General features: G+C 42.8%; 1 long non-coding RNA gene across 2 annotated transcripts; it reads left to right on the top strand.

Annotated features, from left to right (window-relative positions):
* The first annotated feature begins 249 nt into the window (after positions 1-249).
* LOC127683472 (uncharacterized) lies at positions 250-24,462 on the top strand. Of its 2 annotated transcripts, XR_007977551.1 has the most exons (5): positions 250-374; positions 6,206-6,244; positions 6,458-6,658; positions 19,090-19,273; positions 23,516-24,462. It is a non-coding gene; the product is annotated as an uncharacterized LOC127683472 (long non-coding RNA). The 2 variants fall into 2 exon arrangements; XR_007977550.1 differs by lacking the exons at positions 6,206-6,244; positions 6,458-6,658.
* Positions 24,463-24,521: the final 59 nt, after the last annotated feature.

The following is a 24,521-nucleotide window of genomic DNA, read 5'->3' as shown; positions in this document are numbered from 1 at the left end:
GGACAGTCAGGCACAGAGCTAGGAGTTTGGTCCTCCTGCCTTTAAGAACTGCCAATGCAGAGGCCACCCATGCTGAGTTCTACTCTGTGGCCCCAGGGGTTTCTCTTTCTGGATGGCCAGGAAGGCTGCTCTGTGCCCACAGTAGCCTCCCCTCCCCCACTTCCTCTTTCTTTTTCTGTTCCTTAACTTCTCTTTTGCCACCTCCTCCACTTGTTTTCTTTATTTCCTCTTCTCTGCTCATAATCTAAATGTGAGCTTTATCAGATGGGGGTGGTTCGGTCAAAGTTTGCGATAACCTTGTGAAAGCAGCGTTTTCTTTCTTCCAATTTCTTGCCTTGGGATCTGAGTGACTGCAGACACAGCAGCGAAGAGGGGTAAGAACCTTAACCTTCCTTCTTCACTTCCCCCTCCTAATAACTGGCACTGGTATCTAAAGAAACCATTGACACCACAGAGCTGTGATGTCTTCGTGCTTTTGCAGTTAAGGAACACTTCTTCAAATCCACCCATTCAGAGCAAAGAAAATTTATTTGTAGACACAGGACCCATGAAAAACAACTGAAAACCACTTCCTTCATTCTGTGCCTGTTCCGTGAGGCTAAGAGTTCTCCAGGGGATGTAGAGCCATCCTTGTCTGGTTCCTGTTGGGCCTACAGAGAAAGAAAAGCTCTGGGCTGGCTATCTCTCTCTGGCTAGACTACTACAATGTTAATTGATAAGGCTAGGTTTTAAAAAAAACTCAGAACCCCTTCCAAAGAGTCTGACAGGAGGACTTCCAGAGTGACCTCAGAGATTTAGGGCCTTGGGCTGGTTATGTCGTGATCTGGAGCTCTATCTGAGCTGGCGTTTGCTGTGTAACCCAGGAGGGCCTACCACCCAGAGCAATCCTCCTACCTTAGTTTCTGGAGTGGTAGGATTACAGACATGAGCCACAATGTCTAGTTTCTAAAGTAATCTCTCCCCCACCCCTCCCTTCCCCTCATCTTTCCCTCCCTCTCATCTCCCTCTCAAGCATCTACGTATGCAGATGAACAGAGGGAACAGGCAGAAGCTACAATATGGCCTCAAAATGTCTACCTCCATTGATTGTCCACCTTGTTTTTTGAAACAAGGCCTCTCACGGACTGTGGAGCCTGACATTTTGTCTATACCAGCAGGCAGGTGAGCTCCAAGGATCCACTCAGTGCGGCCTCCACATCCAACCCCAGGCTGGGATTATAGGTGTGGATTTCTTGGGTCCTTGGGAGTAGTTTACCTGCAGGGGGGGAGGGGCCATCTCTCCATTCTAATCTAGATCTTTCCTTGCCATTTCTTCCTCCTTTCTCCTGGTAATTAGTGAAGACACCTCCAGAAAGGAGGAGACCGGAAAGTTCTTACTGACAGGTGTCAACAGCGCTGTCTTGTTTACTTCATTTATAAAGTCCACCCTCCCTTTCATGAGGTCTGTAATGGGTTCCTGAGAGATGCATTACTTCTGTGGACTTCCATCCGCCATTCTTGGGGAAGTTAGAAAATTAATGCGTTTGAACTGATGGTGAAGAAGACTTCCATGAGCCTTTTTCTTCAGAAACCTCTTTATTGTCCTCGCTAGACAGAAGTAGAATCTGAGTCTGTCAGAACTAGCTCATTCCCTGCTCCTAGGATGCCGTAGGCCTGAAGCATGCCTCTCTGCCTCTTGATCGCCAGGCAGCCACTTTCTTGAGCACAATCCTGCACTACACAGGCATAGCTCCTGTCTGACTGTTCAGAGTCAAGTGCTGAACCTGTCAATTAGCTGTCCTCCAACTGTGTGGGCCTATGTTAAGGTCTCCACGAGGCTGTCCTGAGGTGCTCCTCCTTTCCCCTTCACCATGGGTAATATTAACAACACAGTGACAACTCCCCGAGATTTCAGACTGCACTTTCCATCTAGCCTTGGCCTCTTCACCTTTAATCTCTTTCTGTCCCAAAGCAGATGAAGGGTTAAAGGTTGCAGAACTAGCTTTCAACATCTTGTGGTTGGTTCTGCCCAGTGGATTCGTTCCCTACAAATATATTTGGAGATCATTTTTGCAACATTTGAACTGTGGTGCTGTTTATAAATGAACTTCAAAAACAACAGTTCAGAATAGTTGCCGGGGCAAATGGCAGCCTCCACCTTTGGAAAAGCAGAGTCAGGCAGACCTCTGGCACACCTGAGCAGAGGCTAGCCTGCAGTCTCTAGTCTTGTGCTAGTACTTGCTCTCAGAGAGGAAGAGACCGGGGAGAATCCTAAATGAACTATGAGACTAAGGATCACATGGATAGCCAAGTGACCTAGTCACTTACCCAAAATGCCCACGACTGTGTAGGTATAGGCACCAAGTCTTGGCCAGATCCTGTGACTCTTAGAGAAAAGCAGGTTAAGTAACCACTGTGACTTCAAACTCTAAGGACACAATCTCAGGATCCAGAGTCTTCACCTACATCTTTTGTCCTTTATATACCTTGAGTCACCACGACCTGTGTGGCATGACAGGAATATGAAGAACAAATGACTCATTGATAAGATAATCCTTTTTACTGTTGCTGGACTTTTTGAGACAGGATCTCACATAGAATAGTTTGAACTAGAATTTTCTATATAGTCAAGAAAAGCCTTGAACTTCCCATCTTCCCATCTCTGCTTAGAAAAGTACTTTTTAAACTTTGAGGCTTAACCAGCTACAGGTTACCATTGTTATGTTGGAGGTGTTTTTTAAGAGAACCTCAATCTTGGGATTATGAGATTTAGTATAAAATTCTCAATTTATGGTAGTGTTCTTTTTTATTACATATTTTTATTTTCTATATTCTTTGTTTACATTCCAAATGATTTCCCCTTTCACAGTTTCACCCTCCCCATATGTCCCATAAACCTTCTTCTCTCCACCTATTCTCCAATCTCCTCTCTCCTTTTTCTCTGTCCTTATATTCCCCTCCAATGCTAGATCAATCCTTTCCAGGATCAGGACCCTCTCCATACTTCTTCATGGGAGTCATTTGTTATGCTAATTGTGCCTTGGGTATTCAGAGCTTCTGGGCTAATTAATATCCACTTATCAGAGATTACATTCCATGTGTATTCTTTTGTGATTGGGTTACCTCACTTAGGATGATATTTTCCAGATCCAACCATTTGCCTAAAAATTTTATAAATTCATTGTTTTTAATTGCTGAGCAGTATTCCATTGTGTAAATATACCACATTCTCTGTACCCATTACTCCATTGAGGGACATCTGGGTTCTTTCCAGCTTCTGGCTATTATAAATAAGGCTGCTATGAACATAGTGGAGCATGTGTCTTTATTGCATGCCAGGGAATCCTTTGGGTATATGCCCAGGAGAGGTATAGCAGGGTCCTCCGGAAGTGTCATGTTCAGTTTTCTGAGAAACCGCTAGACTGATTTCCAAAGTGGTTGTACCATCTTACAACCCCACCAGCAGTGGAGGAGTGTTCCTCTTTCTCCACATCCTTACCAGTACCTGCTGTCTCCTGAGTTTTTAACCTTATCCATTCTGACTGGTATGAGGTGAAATCTCAGGGTTGTTTTGATTTGCATTTCCCTAATGACTAATGATGTTGAGCATTTCTTAAGGTGCTTCTAGGTATGGTAATGTTCTTTTGTGAGAAATGCATGCTCTAAAAGGTTCAAAAGTTTCCCAAAACTTAAAAAGCAACTATACATATGTGACTGTACTTATCTTTTAAAAATACAATGTTTTGTTTTTGTAGGGTTTGTTGTTGTTGTTGTTGTTGTTGTTGTTTTTCCAAGACAGGGTTTCACTGTGTAGCATTGGCTCTACTGGAACTCTCTTTGTAGACTGGCCTCAAACTCATAGAGATCTGCCTGTATATGCCTCCTGAGTGCTGGAATTAAAGGTTTGTGCCACAACGCCCAGCAAAAGACATACAGTATTTTAAAGAAAGTAGTTTGTAGCTCAGCTGGTAGAGTAATTAGCTAGCATGCATGAAGCCCAGGGCTGGACACCCAGCCCAGAGAAAAACAGTTATCAGCTATGTAAGCAAACAAGTGCAGATTACAAAGCAATCTTGATCATTGTGAATGTGAGACAAAGGCCAAGTCCCCTCTAGAGGGGAGCATGGTCGCCTTCTGCAAAACCATGGGGAAAGACAGAACAGTCTCCTGAGAAGTCATCCATATCAGCTACTGTGAGGCACACTGGAGTGCCACGTAAGTCTGAAAGGTGTTCTAACATGAAGAGGGAAAACACACACCGGGCAGCTTGTCCTGCAAGAGTTATTGAAACAAATCAATGTCAAAGACACAGAGCAAAGCAGAGCAGGCCAAGGGTGACTTGCAGAGGCTCAGAAGGAAGGATTTTGGCACAAGCTCCTTCCCGAAGCAGGAACCCCGACCTTTATCCTTGCTCGATCTCTCTGGATTGCAAAATCCATGCAACCTTTTCTCTTCTGACCTAAGAGCCTCCCAGAAGAGGAAAAGGTTGGGGTAGGAACATTGAACAGGAGAGGAAATGTGTGTTCCATTGTCACTGTTCTCTGAGACAAGTGAGAGAGATCAAAGGATAAAACATGATTTGCAATAGAAAATCCTAATTTCTACTTTGTCATTTGAGCATATGAGGAAATTTACACGAGTTTTACTTTATGCTCATTAAAAGCCACATTTGGAATGAACCACAAACACTTATCTAAATGTGAGGCCACTTATCTAAATGGGTGACCGAAAAGGAGTGGTGGCCCAGATGTGTGCCACAGGCACCTAGGCCCACGCCCCTGGCTGCTTAAGAAGACATTTCATGTATCATCATACATACAGCCATGCTCAATCACTTGTAGTTTCTACTATGATTTTAAGAGAAACCGTTTACGCGTGATGTAACAGCTCTGTTTTATTTTTTATTATCATTTGGGGACAGGGCTGGGCATGTTACTAGAATGCCTGCCTAGCTTACACAAAGCTTTGGGTTCAACCTCCAGCAGTGCATGCAATGAACATGGTAGCACATGACTATAATCTTGACACAAGGAAGATGGAGGCCAGAAGATCAGAAGTTGAAAGTCAGCCTGCGTTATATGACAGATGAAAGAAAGAGAGAGAGAGAGAGAGAGAGAGAGAGAGAGAGAGAGAGAGAGAAGAAGAAGAAGAAGAAGGAGGAGGAGGAGGAGGAGGGAGGGAAGAAGGAGGAAGGAAGGGGAAGGAGAAGGGAAGGGGAGGGGAAGGGAGAGGAAGGGAGGGGAGAGGAAAGGAGGAGAAGGAAAGGGAAGAGAAGAGAAGGGGAGGAGAAGGGAGGAGAAGGGAGGGGAAGGAAAAGGAAGGGAAGGGAAGGGGAGGGGAGGAGAAGGGAAAGGAGGGGAGAGGAGGGGAAGAGAAGGGAGGAGAAGGGAAGAGAGGGGAGAGGAGGGGAGGAGAGGAGAAGGGAAGGGAGAGGAAGGGAGGGGAGGGGAAGGAATGGAATGGAAGGCTGGCCATTTTTGCTTTAGTGCTATGTTAAGAGGCTCTCAGCACCACCACTGTACCAGCCTGTGGGTGTCTAATGTATAAAGTCTACTCATCCAATTTTGAATGACTAAATGGGATCAGTCCAAGGAGCTACAGAATTTATCCAGGGCATTTGGGAGAACCAGAGCCTTACAAAAGATGCTTTAGAGCTTTCAAACAGTAAACAAATGAGTGAATATTTTAGATGTTCCTGAGAGAAGGCATCAGTCTCCATTTCCCAAGTAGGGAAGCAGCTCTGGATGTCCTATCAGCCTTAAACCCATCTTCCCCATAGGACCAAATCTCTTCACTGAAGAAAAGGGAGCCTTCCTATTCTGCATTTGCCTACAAAGAAACTGAGCTCCAGGAACAGCATACTTACTCAACTCAAATTTGATCTGTATGCCTCCACTATATTTATTATTTTTGTTAATTTGTGTGTGTATGTATGTGTGTATATGTGTATGCATGTATATGTGCGTATGTATACATGCATGTGTATGTATGTGTATATATGTATGTGCATATATACGAATGAATATATGTATCATGTGTATAAGTTCAAGGATTTGTGAATGTCTGTTCTTTCATTCTACCATGAGAGTCTCAGGAATCAACTCAGGTCCCCAGGCTTGGCAACAAGTAACTTTACAACTCCTGTCCCCACCCCCACCCCAACCCCCACCCCCTGTTCTATTTTAATCTAGTCATTCTCTCATCATGTTCTTCCTGCTCCCCCCAGGGACCAATGCACTACAGGCAGGAAGTATGGAGTCAATGAGTGAGTAAATGGATGTGCTAATAAACATGTATTGTCTGATTATGTACAAATGCATTTGCATAGCTTGGGAATGCAATAGTGCTTTCATTGTAATGCCATTTGCTTAAACACAATGTCATTATTCATTATGATAAATGCACTTTTACATTTTTAGCACTTTGTGATATATACAGCATGCTTTCACCCCATTTATCTGATCTATTTCTCCCACAGTGCGGCAAAAGAGGTATCATTTTCCCCTGTGTAAGATAAGATAGCTGCTGTGTCCAAAGTGCATATAGCATAGAGTGGGGCTTCAACCCAAGGCTTGCCACGTGCACAAGCTAAGCAGTGAGGAGGAAGAAAAAGCTATGTTCATTTGTACACAGATTCTTGTTTCTGAAAATGCCGGTATGCGCAATGTCCAAACACAGGGTGAGTGACATCATTCAACTGACAGCAGCTTTCTCTCCAGTTACAAGGCTTATAACTGCTACACCTGATTTTGTTTACACATCCAATCTTAGGTCAGGTCACTGGGTAGGGCTGATACTTGACTATGGTTATGTGACATCAAAACAGTTAATGGAACAATTTTCACAGTTGATTTTTCTTTTCCTTATCTTTGCTGTATTCACAGAAATGCCACAGTTATTTTTTCTCTGCCTACATGCCAACCCATGATGTACTTGCTTACTTATTTTTGAGATAGAATTTCATACAATCCAAGATGGCTTTGACCAAGCCAGCTCAGCCAGTCAACAGGTTCTCCAGGGCAGGGACAAGGATTAAAACAAAAAATAACAATTAGACTACATTGTAGCCCAACCCAGCCAGTTCCGAAGCAGGTTTATTTTTTTTTTCCCAATCTGCTTTTATACCACTTTAATTACATGCAAGCAATTAAGTCAATTCTAGGTTATGAAACAAGCAAGACACTAAACACAAACAGTCAAGGAACAAGCAAGGCAATAAACAAAGTCCCGAGATCATTATTTCTAAGGGCTAATCAGAAAGACCAAGATATCTGTCCCAGCCCCAAATCACTTTCTTGCCTGAAGCCTACTTCTTTGTTCTAGCCTAAAATCAGATTCCTGCCTGAACTTACTTCCCAGTCCAGGTCCAATGTCAAATTCCGGTCAAGGGTCCCAAAAAAACTCTCCACAGGCTTCAGACTGAATATGTAGTCAAAAATGACCTTGAGTTTCTGATCATTCTGCTTCAACCTCCTGGAAAGCTACTATCACAGATGTCTGCCACCTTGCCCACTTTATGCTGTCCTAGGGATCAAACTCAAGGCTCCGTGCATGCTACATAAGTACTCTACCAACTCAACCAAGGCCCACCCCCAAACTCTTCTTGCTGACTGTTAAACAACACACATATGTAAACATATACATAAATCAAAGAAAGATGCTTTGTCCTCAAGTAACCTAAATTGAGAACCTTTCCAACCCTCAGAGAAGAACAAGGGTGTCTGCAACAATATGGAGCAATGATAATTAATCCCTTACCCTGCCATACTTACAGGGTGTGTGCCTTCTCACACAGAGTAACTAGCTGTGTGGATTATGATGTTGGCGACATCATAAAACTAGATGACACCTTGGTGATAGTGGCATATTCTGGAGGCAGAAGCAGGCAGATCTCTAATTGAGATCAAGGCTAGCCTGGTCTACAGAGTTCATTTCAGTATAGCCAAGAATACACACACACACATTCAATACCATTCAAAAACAAATCAAAATGAACAAAAATAAACAAACAAAACAACTAAGATTACAACGGGCCTTGTGCTTTTTTTACTGAGTTTCCCCCTTCCTCCCCCCCCCCCCCCCAAGACAGGGTTTCTCTGTGTAGCCCTGGCTGTCCTGGAACTCACTCTGTAGACCAGGCTGGCCTCAAACTCAGAAATCTACCTGCTTATGCCTCCCAAGTGCTGGGATTAAAGGTGTGTGCCACCACTGCCCTGTTTTTTTACTGAGTTATAAGCTTTTGTTCTTTCCCAAATACTATAAGGTGCACAGAGCAGGTAAGGCATTTTGAGAGTTATCTTTAACATTCCTTCTCCAGCATAGGAATAGAGTTCTGAGTGGTCAGTTAGCTGTTAACCTAAATACCCGAGTTGTAGCCACTTTGACAGTAGAAAGAGACTATAGAGTCAACTAAATTCCAGCCAATGGAATGTGAGAAAGACATGCATCAGTTTTCTCAGTATTTTGTTGTTGTTGTTGTTGTTCAAAAACATGGAGAATGCAGACTGGGCCCTTGCTGTCTGCTGATATGAAATGTACAGAAGGAAAGCTGGCAGACTTTTGCAATGAAAGAAAGAAGCATCAATTTTGATAAAGGCGATACACTGTGGCTACAGTTTGTTACAGAAGCTTTTGTAAGTCACTGTCAAATACAGTAATGTCACCATCTTCATGGATGCCTGATTCCTTGCCGTAGACACAACCACTGAGAAGCAGTGCTGGGGCTTGGATGTCTTTGCTTTTACAATATGCTCCAACAAAATGATCCCACTTTGAGCTCTTGTATTTCATTCCAAATCCTGTTGTAGATCCCCTGTTTAGAACAGCTAGTCATTTTTCTCTTATCAAGGGGAGTGTAGCTCCAGACCTGTAGCTGCATTAGCTTGGTCCAGGAGCACCTTCTGGAAACAAAGGTAACTCTGGTCTTAAAGAACTTGCCAGGTTGGGCTGGAGAGATGGCTCAGCTGTTAAGAGCACTGACTGCTCTTCCAGAGGTCCTGAGTTCAATTCCCAGCTTCCATGTGGTAGCTCACAACCATCTGTAATGGGATCTGATGCCCTCTTTTGGTGTGTCTTAAGACAGCTACAGGGTACTCATATACATAAAATAAAATAAAAAATTTGTCAAGTCAGTTTTAGCCTTAAAGTTTAAGGCAGAGTACCATGTACCAACAAGGGCAAAGAGACTTTAGATGTAAAAAGAGGAAACAGCGGGTCCCATACCCAATACAACGTGCTAATTAATGCTCTCAACTAGCATTTCCCTTCCTCCTACTGAGGAACACTGGAGTGTGCAGGTGAAGTCATGTGTCTATTACCAACACAACAAAGACAGCAGGAGGCAGAACTCTATTTCAAACCCTTGAAATAGAGTTTTCATCCTTGCCAGGTAGGGGAAATCACCATTGGGCAATTTCCATGGCTGTGGACTGATTCCATACAGATGTGGTACTAATCTTATTTTCTGCTCTGCTTAAACAATAGCAGTAAACTCTTACAGCATATTCTATATAGAGATTTTTCACATATTAACTCTTTCTACTATTACAACTCTGCAAAGTAGATATAATTACTTTTTCCCCATCTTACAGGTAAGACAGAAAAATAGCACAAATATATGTGACGTGTTTGTCAGTAAACTAAGTGTATTTTCATAGGATGGACAGTGACTTGGGGGTATTCTGTGAGCATGCTGAGTGATGGCTGTGGAGAAAGTACAACAACACCTGTTTTTAACCTGAAACTCTACCAACTATGCTGAGCTTATACCAAAATCAGATTATGCGCAGCTGGCTGAAGCTGGTTTACTGGCCAAGAAAATGCTATCGCCATAGTTTCTAGAACACAACTATAGAGTTCTAGGTCATCATCAAGTTCAGCTGTTCACTTTACACTTCCCAGGACACTCCACCTGCTTATTTCTGTATAATTGATGATGAGACCTACCCTTCTGTATTGCTCTTTATTGTAGGAAAAAAAATCAGAATTTAAATACATACCTTTCAAACTCCATGGTTTTGTGAACCAATAGTTAATGACTCAAAAAATGATTCACCAGATTTTGAAGCACTTGGGGAACTAGGGAGAGACAGAACTCTTCTACTTGAATTTAGATATATAATCCCTTTTTTTATTTGGATATACAAAAATGGACAGACAGACAGACATCAATGGATGATAGATTGATAGATGATAGACCAAAAGATAGGTATCTTTTAATGTCAAAGTATTCAATTGCATTCTGTTGCTACAATGCTTTATGGCAATGTCACACTACTGATATTTTGAAAACTTCTTCCTCTCCAGTGCAAATTTGGAGAATTTGCATAGCTCTTCTTTAGATTTGTAATTTCTTCCACCTGGTAGAGAAAAGTGGCTAACAGTGCCATTAAGACAACCCAACAAGTGAGAGAACTTGCCATGCAAGTCTAACAAGGGTTCCATCACAGAAACCCACCCAGAGCTGGGAGTAGCTAATCAACTCCACACATACACACACTTATATGTGTGCCTCCATCCACACACATGAATAATAAATAAATAAAAACAAATTTAAAAAAGCAAGACGTTGCTGGATTTCTTAGAAAACTTCATGGCGGATAGAATTAATCATATGCTCTGATCTATCAGATGTACGTGATTTCACTGAATGAGCCTTCTGAGAAACAAGCTTAAAAAGAGGAGAGACTCAACAACTTTCTCAGCCTTTCTCTTCTCCTTTCCTTCATAGATGAACTGATGTTAGATGTGGTCATCTAGGGTGGGCTCCTGAACAATGAGCAGTAAACTAAGCTCCACGAGTAAACACAGAGAATGAGGCTCTCAGTATAGCTTCGGGAGGTCTACATCCTGATAGCATGTAAACAGAACAGTGCACTTTTTTGCCTAAATCTCTGTTTTTCTGATTTCTCTAATGGCAAAATAAAATGTCTAATTTCTACCTAATCAGATAAACAGCAGCAGAAGATAGAAAGGTGTGTTAGGGTTTTACTGCTGTGAACAGACACCATGACCAAGGCAACTCTTATAAAGACAAGATTTAATTGGGGCTGGCTTACATGTTCAGAGGTTCAGTCCATTATCATCAAGGTGGCATCTAGGTATCATCAAGACACACATGGTGCAGGAGATGCTGAGTTCTACATCTTCATCTGAAGGCTGTTAGCAGAATACTGACTTTCAGGCCGCTAGGATGAGGGTCTTAAAGCCCATGCCCACAGTGAAACACCTACTCCAACAAGGCCACACCTACTCCAACAGGGCCACACCTTCTCCAAAAGGGCCATACCTTCTAATAGTTCCACTCCCTGGGCCGAGTATATACAAACCATCACAAAAGGTTTTCAACATATTAGGTTAGGTCTAGAAAATGTGGCTAAGCACTCTGACATCCAGCCATTAGGGATTTTAAACAGCATCTGAAACAAAATAATCTGTTGGTGAATCAGATCTATCCTTCCAAACTATGATTTAGCTACCTTAAAAGACAAAAACAAAGCTGGGTGGTGGTGGCGCATGCCTGTGATTCCAGCATTCTGGGAGGCAGAGGCAGGCAGATTTCTGAGTACAAGGCCAGCCTGGTCTACAGAGTGAGTTCCAGGACAGCCAGGGCTACACAGAAAAATCTTGTCTCAACAACAACAACAACAACAAAAGACAAAAACATCCATTCTTTACTTACTTCAGTAAAAGTAATTTGCACCCCCCCCCACCAAAAGCATGCACCTATGATTTTCTTTAGATATGTCAAGTACATACAGTATTCCCTTTCATTGGTTTGTTTAGCTTTGTATTTATATGAAAGCTCTGTGCTCAGGATCATGTGCACTCAAGGGCATGGGTCTTAGATTTTATAAAGGAAACCAGAAGCGCCTCTGAACCAAAGATGCTGAAGAAAGCATAACACAGCTGCCACAGTGTGTTCCTACAATTCCAGAGCACTTGGCTGGCTGAGGCAAGAGGACAGTCTGAGCTCCAGGATGACGAAGACGATCGCGGAAAGAGAGATGGAGCTCTAGAGACAGTTCTGTTGGGGAAATCTAGCTGACTGGAACAGAGGCCACTGCATACAAAGGAATCCAACCATTTCTGATACTGTAAAACTGGTCCAAGAGATGGCTGTGGGATGGGGAAATGTCACAACGCCTTATAGAGAAACTGTAGCTTGTTCTGCTAAATGGCTATAATGTGCTCATTGTTTTACCTTCTGAATAATAGCTTTTCTGTCTATAGATTACTGTTGCTGTTAGCTTTCATCAGAGTGTAAGACCCCCCAAAACCAAGGGCGCCCCAGCACCCCACACCTCGGAAGGCGACACCCAAATCACTCGAGAGAAACGGTCTCGATGCAATAACATGAGGATTTCTTTATTCTAGAATTCTGGGTTCCACAGCTGTACAATGCACAGTGGTAGAGGACTGTGGACCCCGTGCAACTGAAGTCAGAGGTATTTAAAGGGGGAAAATCACAAGACAAGGGGTATAGGACACAATTCACAAGGCAAGATATGGAGGATAAGTTATGCATGGAATGGGGAAGTACAGAATGAGGAAGTCAGGCAATAGTTTATGCCTCAAGGAAGGTTAGAGATTATCTGGAGCAAATGTCCTTGGGGCATGGTATAGTTAAACATTGGAACTAGAACAGGGTGGGTTATCTTTCTCAAGCTGAAAGCAGAAAAACAAGTTACTCTGTGCTGGGCTAGTTCTTTAGGGGTCTAAAAACATTGAGTTGAGGTCTCTCAAGAAAAACTTCTTTTTGCAATGGGCCGCAGGAGAGAGTCATAGTCAAAGGTTGACTGTTGAATTCTCAGCCATAAACAGAACATTTATACCAATCTTTTCACAGCTCAGAATTTCACAGAGGAGAGAGAAGAAGGTAAGAGCTTGAGGAAGGAGTGCTGTGTGACCCTGTCCCCTGGCAATGACATAGTCATGTCACTTCTGAACTCACAGTGGCTGGGATTACCTGAATAAATCTGTACGAGATTGGGCCTATCATTATCCCGTCATGGAGGTGGGAGGGATTCATGACAGCCTGCTCTTTCCTGAGGCTCTCAGGCAGCTAATGGCTGCTAAGAGGAGAAGGCTAAGCTTCAGAGGTGAAGCCCGTAGTATAATGCACATGCACCTATAAGCAACCCTAGCTGAACTTACTAAGAAAGACAGAAAGGAAAGAGCATCCAAAAGTAAAAGGGGTCTAGGAGAAGAGAGTAAGGCCTCAGTTCTTCATGAGTGGGAGGGGAACATCAGAGGGTAATGATGGGTGAATTTAATAAACAAATGTCATAACAAAACACATAATCACACATAATTAACAAAAGCATGAAAAAGGGGGAAAAGCCAAAACAAGACAAAAAAAAAAAGTACAAAAAATATCAATAAGAATGAGACTTTTTGCCAGGTCAGGCACAAGCCTGTAATCTCAGCTGCTCAAAAGGCAAGAGAATTACAAATTCAGAGGCTATCTTTTCTACAGTTATGAGTTCAAGGTCAGTCTGGGCAAGTAAGTGAGACTCTGCCTCAAACTGTACAAAGTAAAAAGGAGAGTGAGGTTATAGATTAATGGTGCAGTGTTTTCCTGGCACCTCAAGTTCCTGAGTTCCATTTCCATTACCACAAAAAGTTAAATATATTTGATATGAGCGACTATTGAAAATGTATCAGTTCTGTCCAAGCTCTGAAAGACATACTAGGACCTGGAGGCAGGCCTTATGACTGACTAGCCTAGATTTTTGTCTAGGCTTTGGTTCTTTCTTTCGATCACTGGTCAAAGCATACGAATCCTATACTAAAAAAAGAGAAGAATTCAGTAGGCTTGTGATTATATTACTGTATTAATTCTTCTTTTGTGCCCCTATTTTTAAAAATGTTTCTAGGGACAGGAGTGATGGCTTAGTAGTGAAGAGCACTTAACTATTCTTGTAAAGGACCTGAATTCAGTTTCCAGTAGCCTCATGAATGCTCACAACCATCTATAGTTACGATCCTTGAGTGTCCAATGCCTCCTGGTAGCCTTTGTAGCAAATGTTGTGCGAACATACATATATGCAAACATTCATACACATAAATACATTTTTAAAAGATTTAATGTCTCTATTTCCAATAAATAAACAGATTTGAAGAAGCATCTTTATGCCACTAAAAAAGTATCTCATTGATGTATTTCAATCTCCTCTGAAATAATTTTCTATTGTATATACAGAATTATCAGCAGCTCTAATGGCTAAAACAATAAATACTCAGGTATCACCTCATACTTAGAGTCAGAAATGCTGAGAGGCTCGGAGAGCACATTGGATCATATGCTTAAGGCCTCAGAAGGCTGAAGTTAGGGCATTAGACAAGCCACATTCTCTCGGGGTCAAGCTTTCTTCTAAGCTCTCGCTGAATGTCAGTCAAATCCAGTTCCTTTGGCAGAGGACTAAATCCTGGCTTTCTTTCAACTGTGTGCTTATCTTCCAGCCCAAGAGCATTTCATGGATGCTTCACTTTCTAAAGAGCTCGTTTAGGAGCTGGGGGAATGGCCCAGTGGGTAAGAGTTCTTGCTCTTAACTCTGGCACTGGAAGGGCCCAGACAAGCAGATTCCAAGAGCCAGCCAGCTTTGCTAAAATGTTTCGTGTAAAAACTATAAGAAGACTCTCAGCATCTTGCTCTGTCCTATACATGTACACCCAGAGGCACACATTCATGCACTCATATGCATGCATTATATACATGAACAACAGAGAGACAGACAGACAGACAGACAGAGAGAAAGACAGAGAGAAAGAGAGAGAGAGAGAGAGAGAGAGAGAGAGAGAGAGAGAGAGAGAGAGAGAGAGAGAAACCCCAGTATTCAAGACATTGAGACAGGAAGGCCTGCCTGAAGCCAGTTTGGGCTACATAGAAAGATCTTTTTTGTTTGTTTGTTTTGGTTTATCAAGACAGGGTTTCTCTGTGTAGTCCTGGCTGTCCTGGAACTCATTCTGTAGACCAGGCTGGCCTTGAACTCAGAAATCTGCCTGCCTCTGCCTCCAGAGTGCTGGGATTAAAGGCCTGTGCCTCCACAGCCTGGCTTGAAAGATCTTATCTCAAAACAAAAACAAAACAATACAATAGATACTTGTTATTTTAGCACTCAGAAGACTAGGCTATAGATCTGGAATCCAAGGTCATTCATGTGAAACTTGGCCACAGCAAGTTTCAAACAAACGTGGGCTTTAAGAGACTCTGATTCGACCAACACCCCCCCCCCCCCAAAAAAAAAAACCAAAGACATCTAGCTAACTAACTAAGCAAATGGCAGATTTGATTCTGCCCACTTAGAACAGCCTTTGTCACTCACCCAAGGGCAGCCACTTTTAACCTCATTCTGAAGTCTCAGAAATCCAGGCCTCTGCGTCCATGATCCTCAATATTCTCAGGTGTTGAGCTTGCATACCACAGGACAGAATCTTAGCTTCCAGTTCAGAAAGCTCCTACAGTGTTCTAAACCATCCTGTCACTTGAAAACACAGTTAAGAGTCTGTGGCCTGGCCAGGCAGGGCCAGGCAGAGGCAGACAGAGGAAGGCAGGCAGATTTCTTTGAGTTCAAGGTGAGCCTCAACTACCCAGTGAGTTCCACTATAGCCAGAGTTATATAGTGAGACCTTTTCTCAAAAACAAAGCAAACGTCTATGGCTTGAACTCACCTGCTCTATTCCTCTAGCTGAAAAGCAGGTAAAGAGTCTGTAGATATGTTTCAGCCTTGCGTGCTCAAAGCATCCTGGGATGAAAAGGGAATTGAAATGGTCACATTTGGTTCACAGCTCAGCAGAGGGAAGAAATTCCCATATTCTTACAAATTATCCCGGATTGTCATTGTTAGCTCTGCCTGGTAGCTGCCATCTTGAAACTAGGTGTTCTCCATGCTAGCAAGATGATGCCTGTGTTAGTTACTTTCACTGATGCTGTACCAGCTTATGGGAGGAAGGATTCCTTTAGGTTCCTGGTTTCAGAAAGTTCAGTGTATCCGGCAGGGAGAATTGTTGGGCAGAAAGGCTGCGGAGTGGCTGACTGGGACGCAGAGGTGTGAAAGAGCTTCCTGTCTTCCCCTCCTCCTTTCCATCCGGGTTCCAGCCCCCCACGGTGGTGCTGCCCACATTCACGCTGGATCTTCTTCGCTTTTTGGAAATTTCCTCACAGACATACACTGAAGTGTTTCTAAACAGTCTCTTGGTCAGAGGTGATTTACAGTCCAATTGAGCGAATGAAAACGTGGGTGTGATGGCTCCTAGGTGTGCCTGGGGACAAGGGTTTGATTATAGATATGAGGGAGAGAACAGCCAGAGGCATCTGGAGCCTTCCAGAAACAGTAAGTACAAAGATCACGAAGATCTGGTGAAAGAGGAAAAGGGTAAAGAGAGAGGACCGTGGAAAGAGACGCTGGGGGAAGGGAATCCAAGGTCAGCCCCTAGGCTAGGAGAGGTTTAGGGTACGGGGTGGGGTGAGAAGGGCTGGCACGAGCCACAGGTATTGAGTGAGCCTTGACTCCAGTTTCTTTGAGACCCGCCATTGAGTTGACAGTGAAGGTTACCCATTCTGTAATTAACTCATCAGCCTAGAGTGAAAAAAGGTGAACTACTCTGCCCGTTTCCCCTGTAACCAACTCCCAGAAATTCGCACATGGATCCGGGACTTTGGAGCATTGGCTTTAGCTCTGAACTTGGTCTGGGGCTAGCAGCCATCGGGCAGCTTTCTCTCTCACAAGTCTCTTCCTTCAGTAAGACTTCCTGGCGACAGCGTTTCTCTGTGTTTCCTATATGATCCCATGAGCCTTTACGAAGCCCACTGCAGCTAAAACCAGCCCAGGTAAACTCTGCTATTTGCAGATAAGAACTTTGAGCAGCATGATAATTATAGCATACTTGAGGCCTTGTCCTCAAGAAATGCTTATCTGATGATGTTTTAGAGGACTGTGGTCACATGGAGGGAGGAGGTAAGCAAGTCTGGGAAGACCACGTTACTAATTACCAAGAGAAGTTCATGTGGGGTTAAAAAAGAATCCTGATTAGCCTGTGCACTGCTATTACAGAAGCAAAGACAGTAGGATAGTTAATTTCATGTAACTTACTTAGATAAACCGTACCCCAATATTTAGTTCAATGGGGGTCAGGATGTGGCTATAAAGTTTTTTTATTGCATATATATGTACATGTGTGTGTATGTGTATATATATATATGGAACCAGAAGCCAGAACCTTAGACCTTGGCCATCTTTCCTCAAGCTCTGTGCACCTCTTCTTAATTTTTTTCTTTTCTTTCTTTCTTTCTTTCTTCTTTCTTCTTCTTCTTCTTTTTTTTTTTTTTGGTTTATTTATACGGGTTTTCTTTTGTTTCTTTTGGGAGCTGGGGACTGAAATTCAGTCTGTCACTGCTCTAGTATTTGTCTAGCAGGATAGAGAGTTATTCATGAGTCCCAGAAATCTGATACACACACACACACACACACATATGCATATACATATATACACATATATATGTGTATATATATATATTCTATATATATGTGTGTATATGTATATATGTATTCTACCACTAAGGTTGTAGTGGTATATACATATACATATATGTATATACATATATGTATATATATATTCTAACACTAAGGTTGTAAATGTGCATCAGCACAACCAGACTCTACATTTTTGCTTTCATATTTATTTATTTATTTATTTAATGTGTATAAATGGTTTTCCCACAGTATGTATGTGCACCACATGCATGCTTAGTGCCTGAAGAGGTTATGGATTATTAGGAGTCACCTCGTAGGTGCAGAAGTTGAACCCAGGTCTTCAAAAAACCAAGTATCTCTTCAGCTCCCACTGAATGGGTTCTGGGAAACAAATTCAGGTCATCGAGTTTTCTGGGCAAACAATTTACCAACAGGCATCTCTCTAGCCCAGCACAGTATTCATTCATCATGCATCTCAGGCTGGCCTCCCTTTGTAGAATAAAATGACTTTTGAATCCCTGACCCTCCTACCTCTACCTTCAGAGGTGATTATAGGCGTGCATCACCAAGCCGGTATTATGCAGAGCTAAGGACAGACAGAATCCAGGGCTTCATGCATAATACTAAGCAAGCACTCTATCAAGTAAACTTTGCCCTTGGCCCTCCTGATAGCGTTTTTTTTTTTTTTTTTTAAATACTGTACTGATCTGCTTTGAGTCCCTATGAAAGGTGGGATCCTCACAATCAGTTACAACCTGAAGAGAAAAAGATCCACTGCAATGGAAGAGGGAGTTCTGTCTTCAGACTGCCTTCAGAGTTTGAGCAGGATTCTCTCTTGAGTCTCCATCTCATTATGATGCTTTACAGATAGATGCCAATTGGCAGTACCTATAAAAGCAAGAGGCAGTTCTTTTGAAGTCTCTTCCCATACTCTCAGATAAAGCAGAACTGTGACTAATCCAGACAGGCAGACGATTTAGCCATGGCCTGGGTTGGCTTAGAGAACCATATGTTCTCTAAAAAGAGTGCCTTGTGTTCCTGTGGCCGCAGGGCTGTGGAGACTGACATTATGACACCATGTTATCTTATGGGTTGCTGAATTACAACATTCCTGAGTTTCAGCACCTCCTAATTTCTCTAAGTGTCCCCCAGTCGGTGATTAGATGGGACATTGCAGGAAGTCGGGTGACTCATAATGCTCAAACTCCCAAATCCCTCTAGATTTCCCAGATACAAGCACCCCTTCTTGATTTGTCTGATGAGGCCATTCTGATCTCTCTTGTGTTTCAGGCAACAGTCCAGACTGGCAATTGCCTCTTCCCACGCCTTTTACAGGAGAGCAAAGCTCTTAGCCTGTAATGATATGGCCTGCCATCTTGACTAGAGTCTGTCATACTGCTGTGGTTTGGGCTTTCTCCACAGGCCCATGTGTTAAAGGATGGTTCACAATGTAGTGGATTTCAGGGGCGGAGCTTTGGAGCTTCACTGACTCATAAGCACTTTGACCTCTTCAGTATCTTATGCCATCAATCTACTGCAACGTAGGGGCTATCCAGGGGTGATGTCGACAAGGAAGTGGGTTGTTCAGTGTGAAGAAGCAGGACTCTGGTGACCTGCCCTGATTTATGTTCCTCAGACTCAGACACAATGCGGACAATGGAAGCTCTGAACCCACAAGACACAGCACTTCCTTCTGGCTGATGTGCTCAAGGACTGTGTCACAGTACTAGAAAGCTGACAAACACGCACATCAATAAACAGAAGAAGAACAAGCCTGTGGAGGAAGATGGATGAGGAAGTAAAAGGACTTGCCACTAAAGGTGATGACTTGTATTCAAGTCCTAGGACTGGCGTGGTAGAGGGAAAGAGTCAACTCTGTCTCTTTCCAGCTTTCACCCTTCTTTGATGTGGTCAGTGACACACACACACACACAAAATCACACATAGGCACATATATACAATAAATAACTAAAATGTAACTTAAGTGCTCTTTTTTAAAAAGAAAAACAATTCAGTTTAAAATGAAGGAAGAGAGAGGCAGGCATGCCTCTAACCTCAAAATTATAGAGGCTGGGAAGAGAATATTGCCGTACATTCTAGACCAGACTGGCAGGGTAGTGAGTTCTAGGTGGGTAAATCCATTGTTTGGCTTGTCAACATCTACCTTGCAAGGAAGACACATAACATGAGACAAGATAATGCCTTTGGGTGTTTCTGAACTTCAGCTCCGAGCAACAGTCTGTCCCTGGGACCCAAATTCCTGCTATGTTTACTGACTGGAATGGCAGCCCAGCGGTCAGGCAGTGAGTGACTTTTGAAGACCTGGTCTAAGAGGAGACCTGATGTTGATACCGCCCCACTTTCCATAACCATCTGAATCGATAAACTCAACTGTCAACATTTATGCCATGGTACAAATGGTCACATGTAAACTCTGGGAGCTAGTCTCTCTCCCAAACCTTTAACCAAAATAAATAAAAGCATGTTTTAAGCAGTGGATGCCTGTAATCCCTGAATTTGAGAGGAAGAGGCCGGATCATCAGAAGCTCAAGGTCATCCCTGATCAGCCAGAGTTACATGAGACATATCTATCTCAAGAAAACAAATAAGGGTTATAAAAAGGTTCATGGGTAATGCTCACACTCTGAACCCTAAGGACCTGAGTTCGGTCTTGAGAACACGTGGGTCTTAGTCAGAGTTATCAACTCTGTGATAAAGCATAATGACCAAAGTTACTTGATTTAGCTTACATTTCCATATATCTGCTCATAATTGAAAGAACTCAGGACAGGATCTCAAACAGGGCAGGAACCTGGAGGCAGGAGCTAATGGTATCCTGTAGACAGGTGCTCCTTGCTGGTTTTGTTTCCATGGCTTGTTCATCCTACTTTCTTATAGAATACAAGACCGCCTGCCCTCATTGGGCACTATCCATAATCACTAATTAAGAATATACTCTATAGGCCTGAGAATAACCCAGTATTATTGAGGCATTTTATCAACTGAGTCTTTTGTGTGCACACACACACACACACACACACACACACATACTTACTTAATAATAATACATTTTAATTTCAATATATTTGAATACACATTGCACATAACAGTGGAAGGAATTAAACCACACCTGGCTGTAGTGTACACCCTAAAATGGCAAAGGAGTCTCCTCTGTAGTAACTCGCTCTAGTGATCTCAATGAGAGACTCTTGGCATGCACGGTGTGACTATAGAACTTGGTCTGCCCATCATGGGCTATGTGACATTTAATGTCCCTCCCTGGACAATCTAACACTCTTCTGCATTCCATCACCCTGTGAACCTGTTTATATTGGAATGACTTCAAATAGGTTGTAAAAGCAACCATGAAGGCTTATGTGCTGTAGACCTCTGCTACACTATCTGTTATCATTCTTAGGTCACATCTGAAATCTCTGATCAGATGATTTAAAAACATATTCCTGCCTCTACTAGCATGCAATACTAACACATATCCCTAGCAACCCCTGCATTTTAGATATAGTCTTGTAATATGAACAATATTATATAGTATTATTTCATTGCCCTTTCCCTTTTAATTTGCTTATTTACTTTCAGAAATTAATTTATTTTGAGAAATGAGTTTTGAACTTCCTCTGTACTAAAGATAACTTGAGCTTCTGATCCTTCTGCCTCTCCCTCTCCTTTGAGCACTGAGACTATGAATCTGAACCACACACCAATTTTATGCAGTGCTAGTGATCACATCCAAGGCTTTTTCATTCTAGGCACTTACTCTACCAATTGCACTTCATCTCCAGCTCTTTCTGACCGTTCTAATGCAGCTGTCAATCACTCTTGCCTACAAGGGACTAATGCAGCATGATAACCCTACTCAGAGGTAACCTCTCATCTGAAGCATAGAATTTGAGAATATTTGTGACCCATGTGGATAAACAAAATGAATGGTGTATAGGTGGCTTTCAGAAGATGGCAGGAGGAGCTGCAGAGGTAGCTCAGTGGACAAAGCACTTGCCACACAAATTTAAAACGCCACATGGAAGTGGTGGTCCTCTTAAAATCCCAGCACAAAATGAGTAGAGAGACAGGGACTCTCTGGAGCAAGTTGGGTAGACTGGCTGACTCAGTGAGCTACAGGGTCAATACATGACTATCCAAGGTAGACAGCTATTGAGGAAGGCACTGAACTTCAACTTCAGGCCTTCATACACTCAGACTGGAATGTGTGCACACACCCACACCCATGGGAACACACACACACACACACACACACACACACACACACACACCACATGCACTCACAAGGAAAAATAAAGATGACTGGACTAGATAAAGCCCTGTGGAGATGGAATTGTTAATCCTTTGTTGTTGTTTTGCTATTTTCATCATAGTCACCTCAGGAACTGTCAGATATCCTCTAGGAAGTATGATTGTCGTTTCAGAAAGGGTGTAGATATGGGTCTATCAACTCAACTTTTCTTTATAAATTCTGAGGCCACCACTTCAAGAATTAGCCCTGTCATGTGTATTCACATCCCTACAGGACTAACTAGTCTAGACAGCAAGCTAATCACACCAGGCTTCTGCACCTGGGAAGAGCTGGAGTCTGTTCCCTCTGAAGTTATACATTTTAACATTGTTTTCTGTCCACTTGGTCCACCAAGCTTCTCTCTAACCCATCTCTGACCTTAACCAATGGCACTGTAACAGCAGTTCTGCCCCAAGATCTTGTTTTGTAGCAAAATGATTAGGACATTGGTCAGAAGACCTTGGGATGCTACTATGGTTTGAATGTGAAATGGCTGCAACAGGCTTGCATGTTTGAACAGCTGCTCCTCAGTCGGTGGCCTTACACTGAGAGGTTGTGGAATGTTTTGGGACCCAGCTGACAGATGTAGGCCTGCTGAGGTAGGACTTAGAGATCATAATCCAGCCTCAGCTGAACAATGCATCATTCTGCTTCCTGGTCTGCAGAAGTATGAGAGGGTAGCTGCAAACTATGGGGTCACCACAATGAGCACATGCCCTCAACCTGTGGAACAAAACAAGATCTTCTCCCCTTAAATCACTTCTAGTCAGGCATTTGGTTCTCATGGAAGAAAAGCATCAAGATTTCGAAAAAGCAGTGGGCTGATAACTAGTAAAATGACTTCCTTCTGTTTGGTTCCTATTGGCAGGTATTTTTAATGCTGAGCTGCTTTTCTGGAAGATACAGAACATGCCACAAGGCAGAAACTAATGAATGTATTTCAGGGTTTCGTGTATTTTGTATCTTGATTCCAAGTCAGAACACACAGATTTAGGAACCAAGAAAAGAAGCCAGGTATGAGAAGGCTGAGGCAGGAAGATCACCATAAATTCGAAAGCCAGCAGGGGCTAAAGAATGTGTTTAGAGCTGTGTGTCTCTATGTCTCCCATATGGATCATTAATGAGAATGTTACCTGAACTGGCTTATAGCTCAGCTCCGTGGTACAGCACTTGACTATTCATGCCAGGCTGACTCAGCTCCCAGCTGCTGAAGAAAAAAGTTATCTCATAGCCTCTCTGAGCCCAAGTTCAGATATTGCTTTAAGACTCAAATTTCGATAGGGTACTTCCAGGTACTTGCTGCTATAAATGTAGGTCAAGGTCCAGGGGGCACCTACTGAGATTTCCAGGTTCATGTCCCAGAACAAAGAATTGAACGAGGAACACATGAACACAGATAGAAATACAGATGGTTTCCTAAGAAAGGTAAAGCACGTGGGAGAATGAAAGAAGGAAGAGAGCTTGGACAGATCTGAGGCTCAAAGGCCACTGAGTCCTGACACTTTGAGGCTCATCTACAGAGCTGCTTTCTCCAGCATTTAGAGAGTGTGTTGTGGCCTTGGGGTTTTGTTTGTTTAGTTCTTCCTGTGTCCCATCTCAGTACTGAAGCCCTCATTTGGAAGACTTTGCAGTCTACCTCTGCCATTGATTCCTTCTATGTATGTTTTTCTTGATGTCCCCTAAGCTTTACTCTCCTGCCTTCTGCCATGTTCCCTCCTAAATGTGAATAACAAACTATAACTCCCCCACACAGGCATGTCTAATACAGATCCAGTTCCTGAAGAGTGAAAGTGTGGGTTACACCCAATTGAATACCCTGGTTAACTGAACCAGCACTGGCCCCAAAATTGGAAGCAATGTGGAATGCCTAATCACAGAAGAAAGTGGTAAACAATCCAAAATGATTCACAGAAAATACAGCTGTTTCTGCTTACTCTTGCTTTATTATGTCACAATGGTATGTATTTATAATTTAATCTATATGTTATAAAATAGCAAGGCAGAAGCAAGGGAACACAATTATAGCTACATATATTAGATCTGGAAACAGTTTTGAATCTACTTGCCTGCACATGCGTGCGTCCATGTGAGTGTGTGAGTGTGGTGTGTGTGTGTGTGTGGTGTGTGTGTGTGTCTATGTGTATATGTATGTGTTTGTGTAGGCCAATGTGGAAGCCATAAGACAACCTTTGGGGTCATTTTTTATGTGCCACCAAATTTTTAATTTGACATTTTATTCTCTATTATTTACTTGGAGGGTAGAGGTAGAAACATACATACTTCATATAGAATATGCATGTATACTAGAAAACAATTTATGGGATTTGTTTTTCCACGTGTGTCTTAGTTGGAGTTTCTATGGTTGTGATAAAACATGACTGTGGTGGTTTGAATAAGCTTAGCCCAGGCAAAGTGGCACTATTAGTGGCCTTGTTGTGCAGCACTATGGGGGTGGGCTTTGAAGCTCTGCCCAGAGAGGAAGAAACCTTCCTCCTGGCAGAAGCGATGTCATGCTTCCCCTACAATGATAATGGAGTGAACCTCTGAACCTATAAGTCAGACCCAATTAAATGTTGTCCTTTATAAAAGTTTCCTAGGTCTTGGTGTCTGTTCACAGCAATGAAATCCTCACTAGGCCGGGTGGTGGTGGCTCACGCCTTTAATCCCAGCACTTGGGAGGCAGAGGCAGAGGCAGGTGGATTTCTGAGTTCGAGGCCAGCCTGTTCTACAGAGTGAGTTCCAGGACAGCCAGGGCTACA

Source organism: Apodemus sylvaticus, chromosome 4 (genome assembly GCF_947179515.1).
Source record: "Apodemus sylvaticus chromosome 4, mApoSyl1.1, whole genome shotgun sequence".
NCBI classification, from domain to species: Eukaryota; Metazoa; Chordata; class Mammalia; order Rodentia; family Muridae; genus Apodemus; species Apodemus sylvaticus.
The sequence above is the reverse complement of the archived record's forward strand: the minus strand, read 5'-3'. Positions and strand labels throughout refer to the sequence as shown.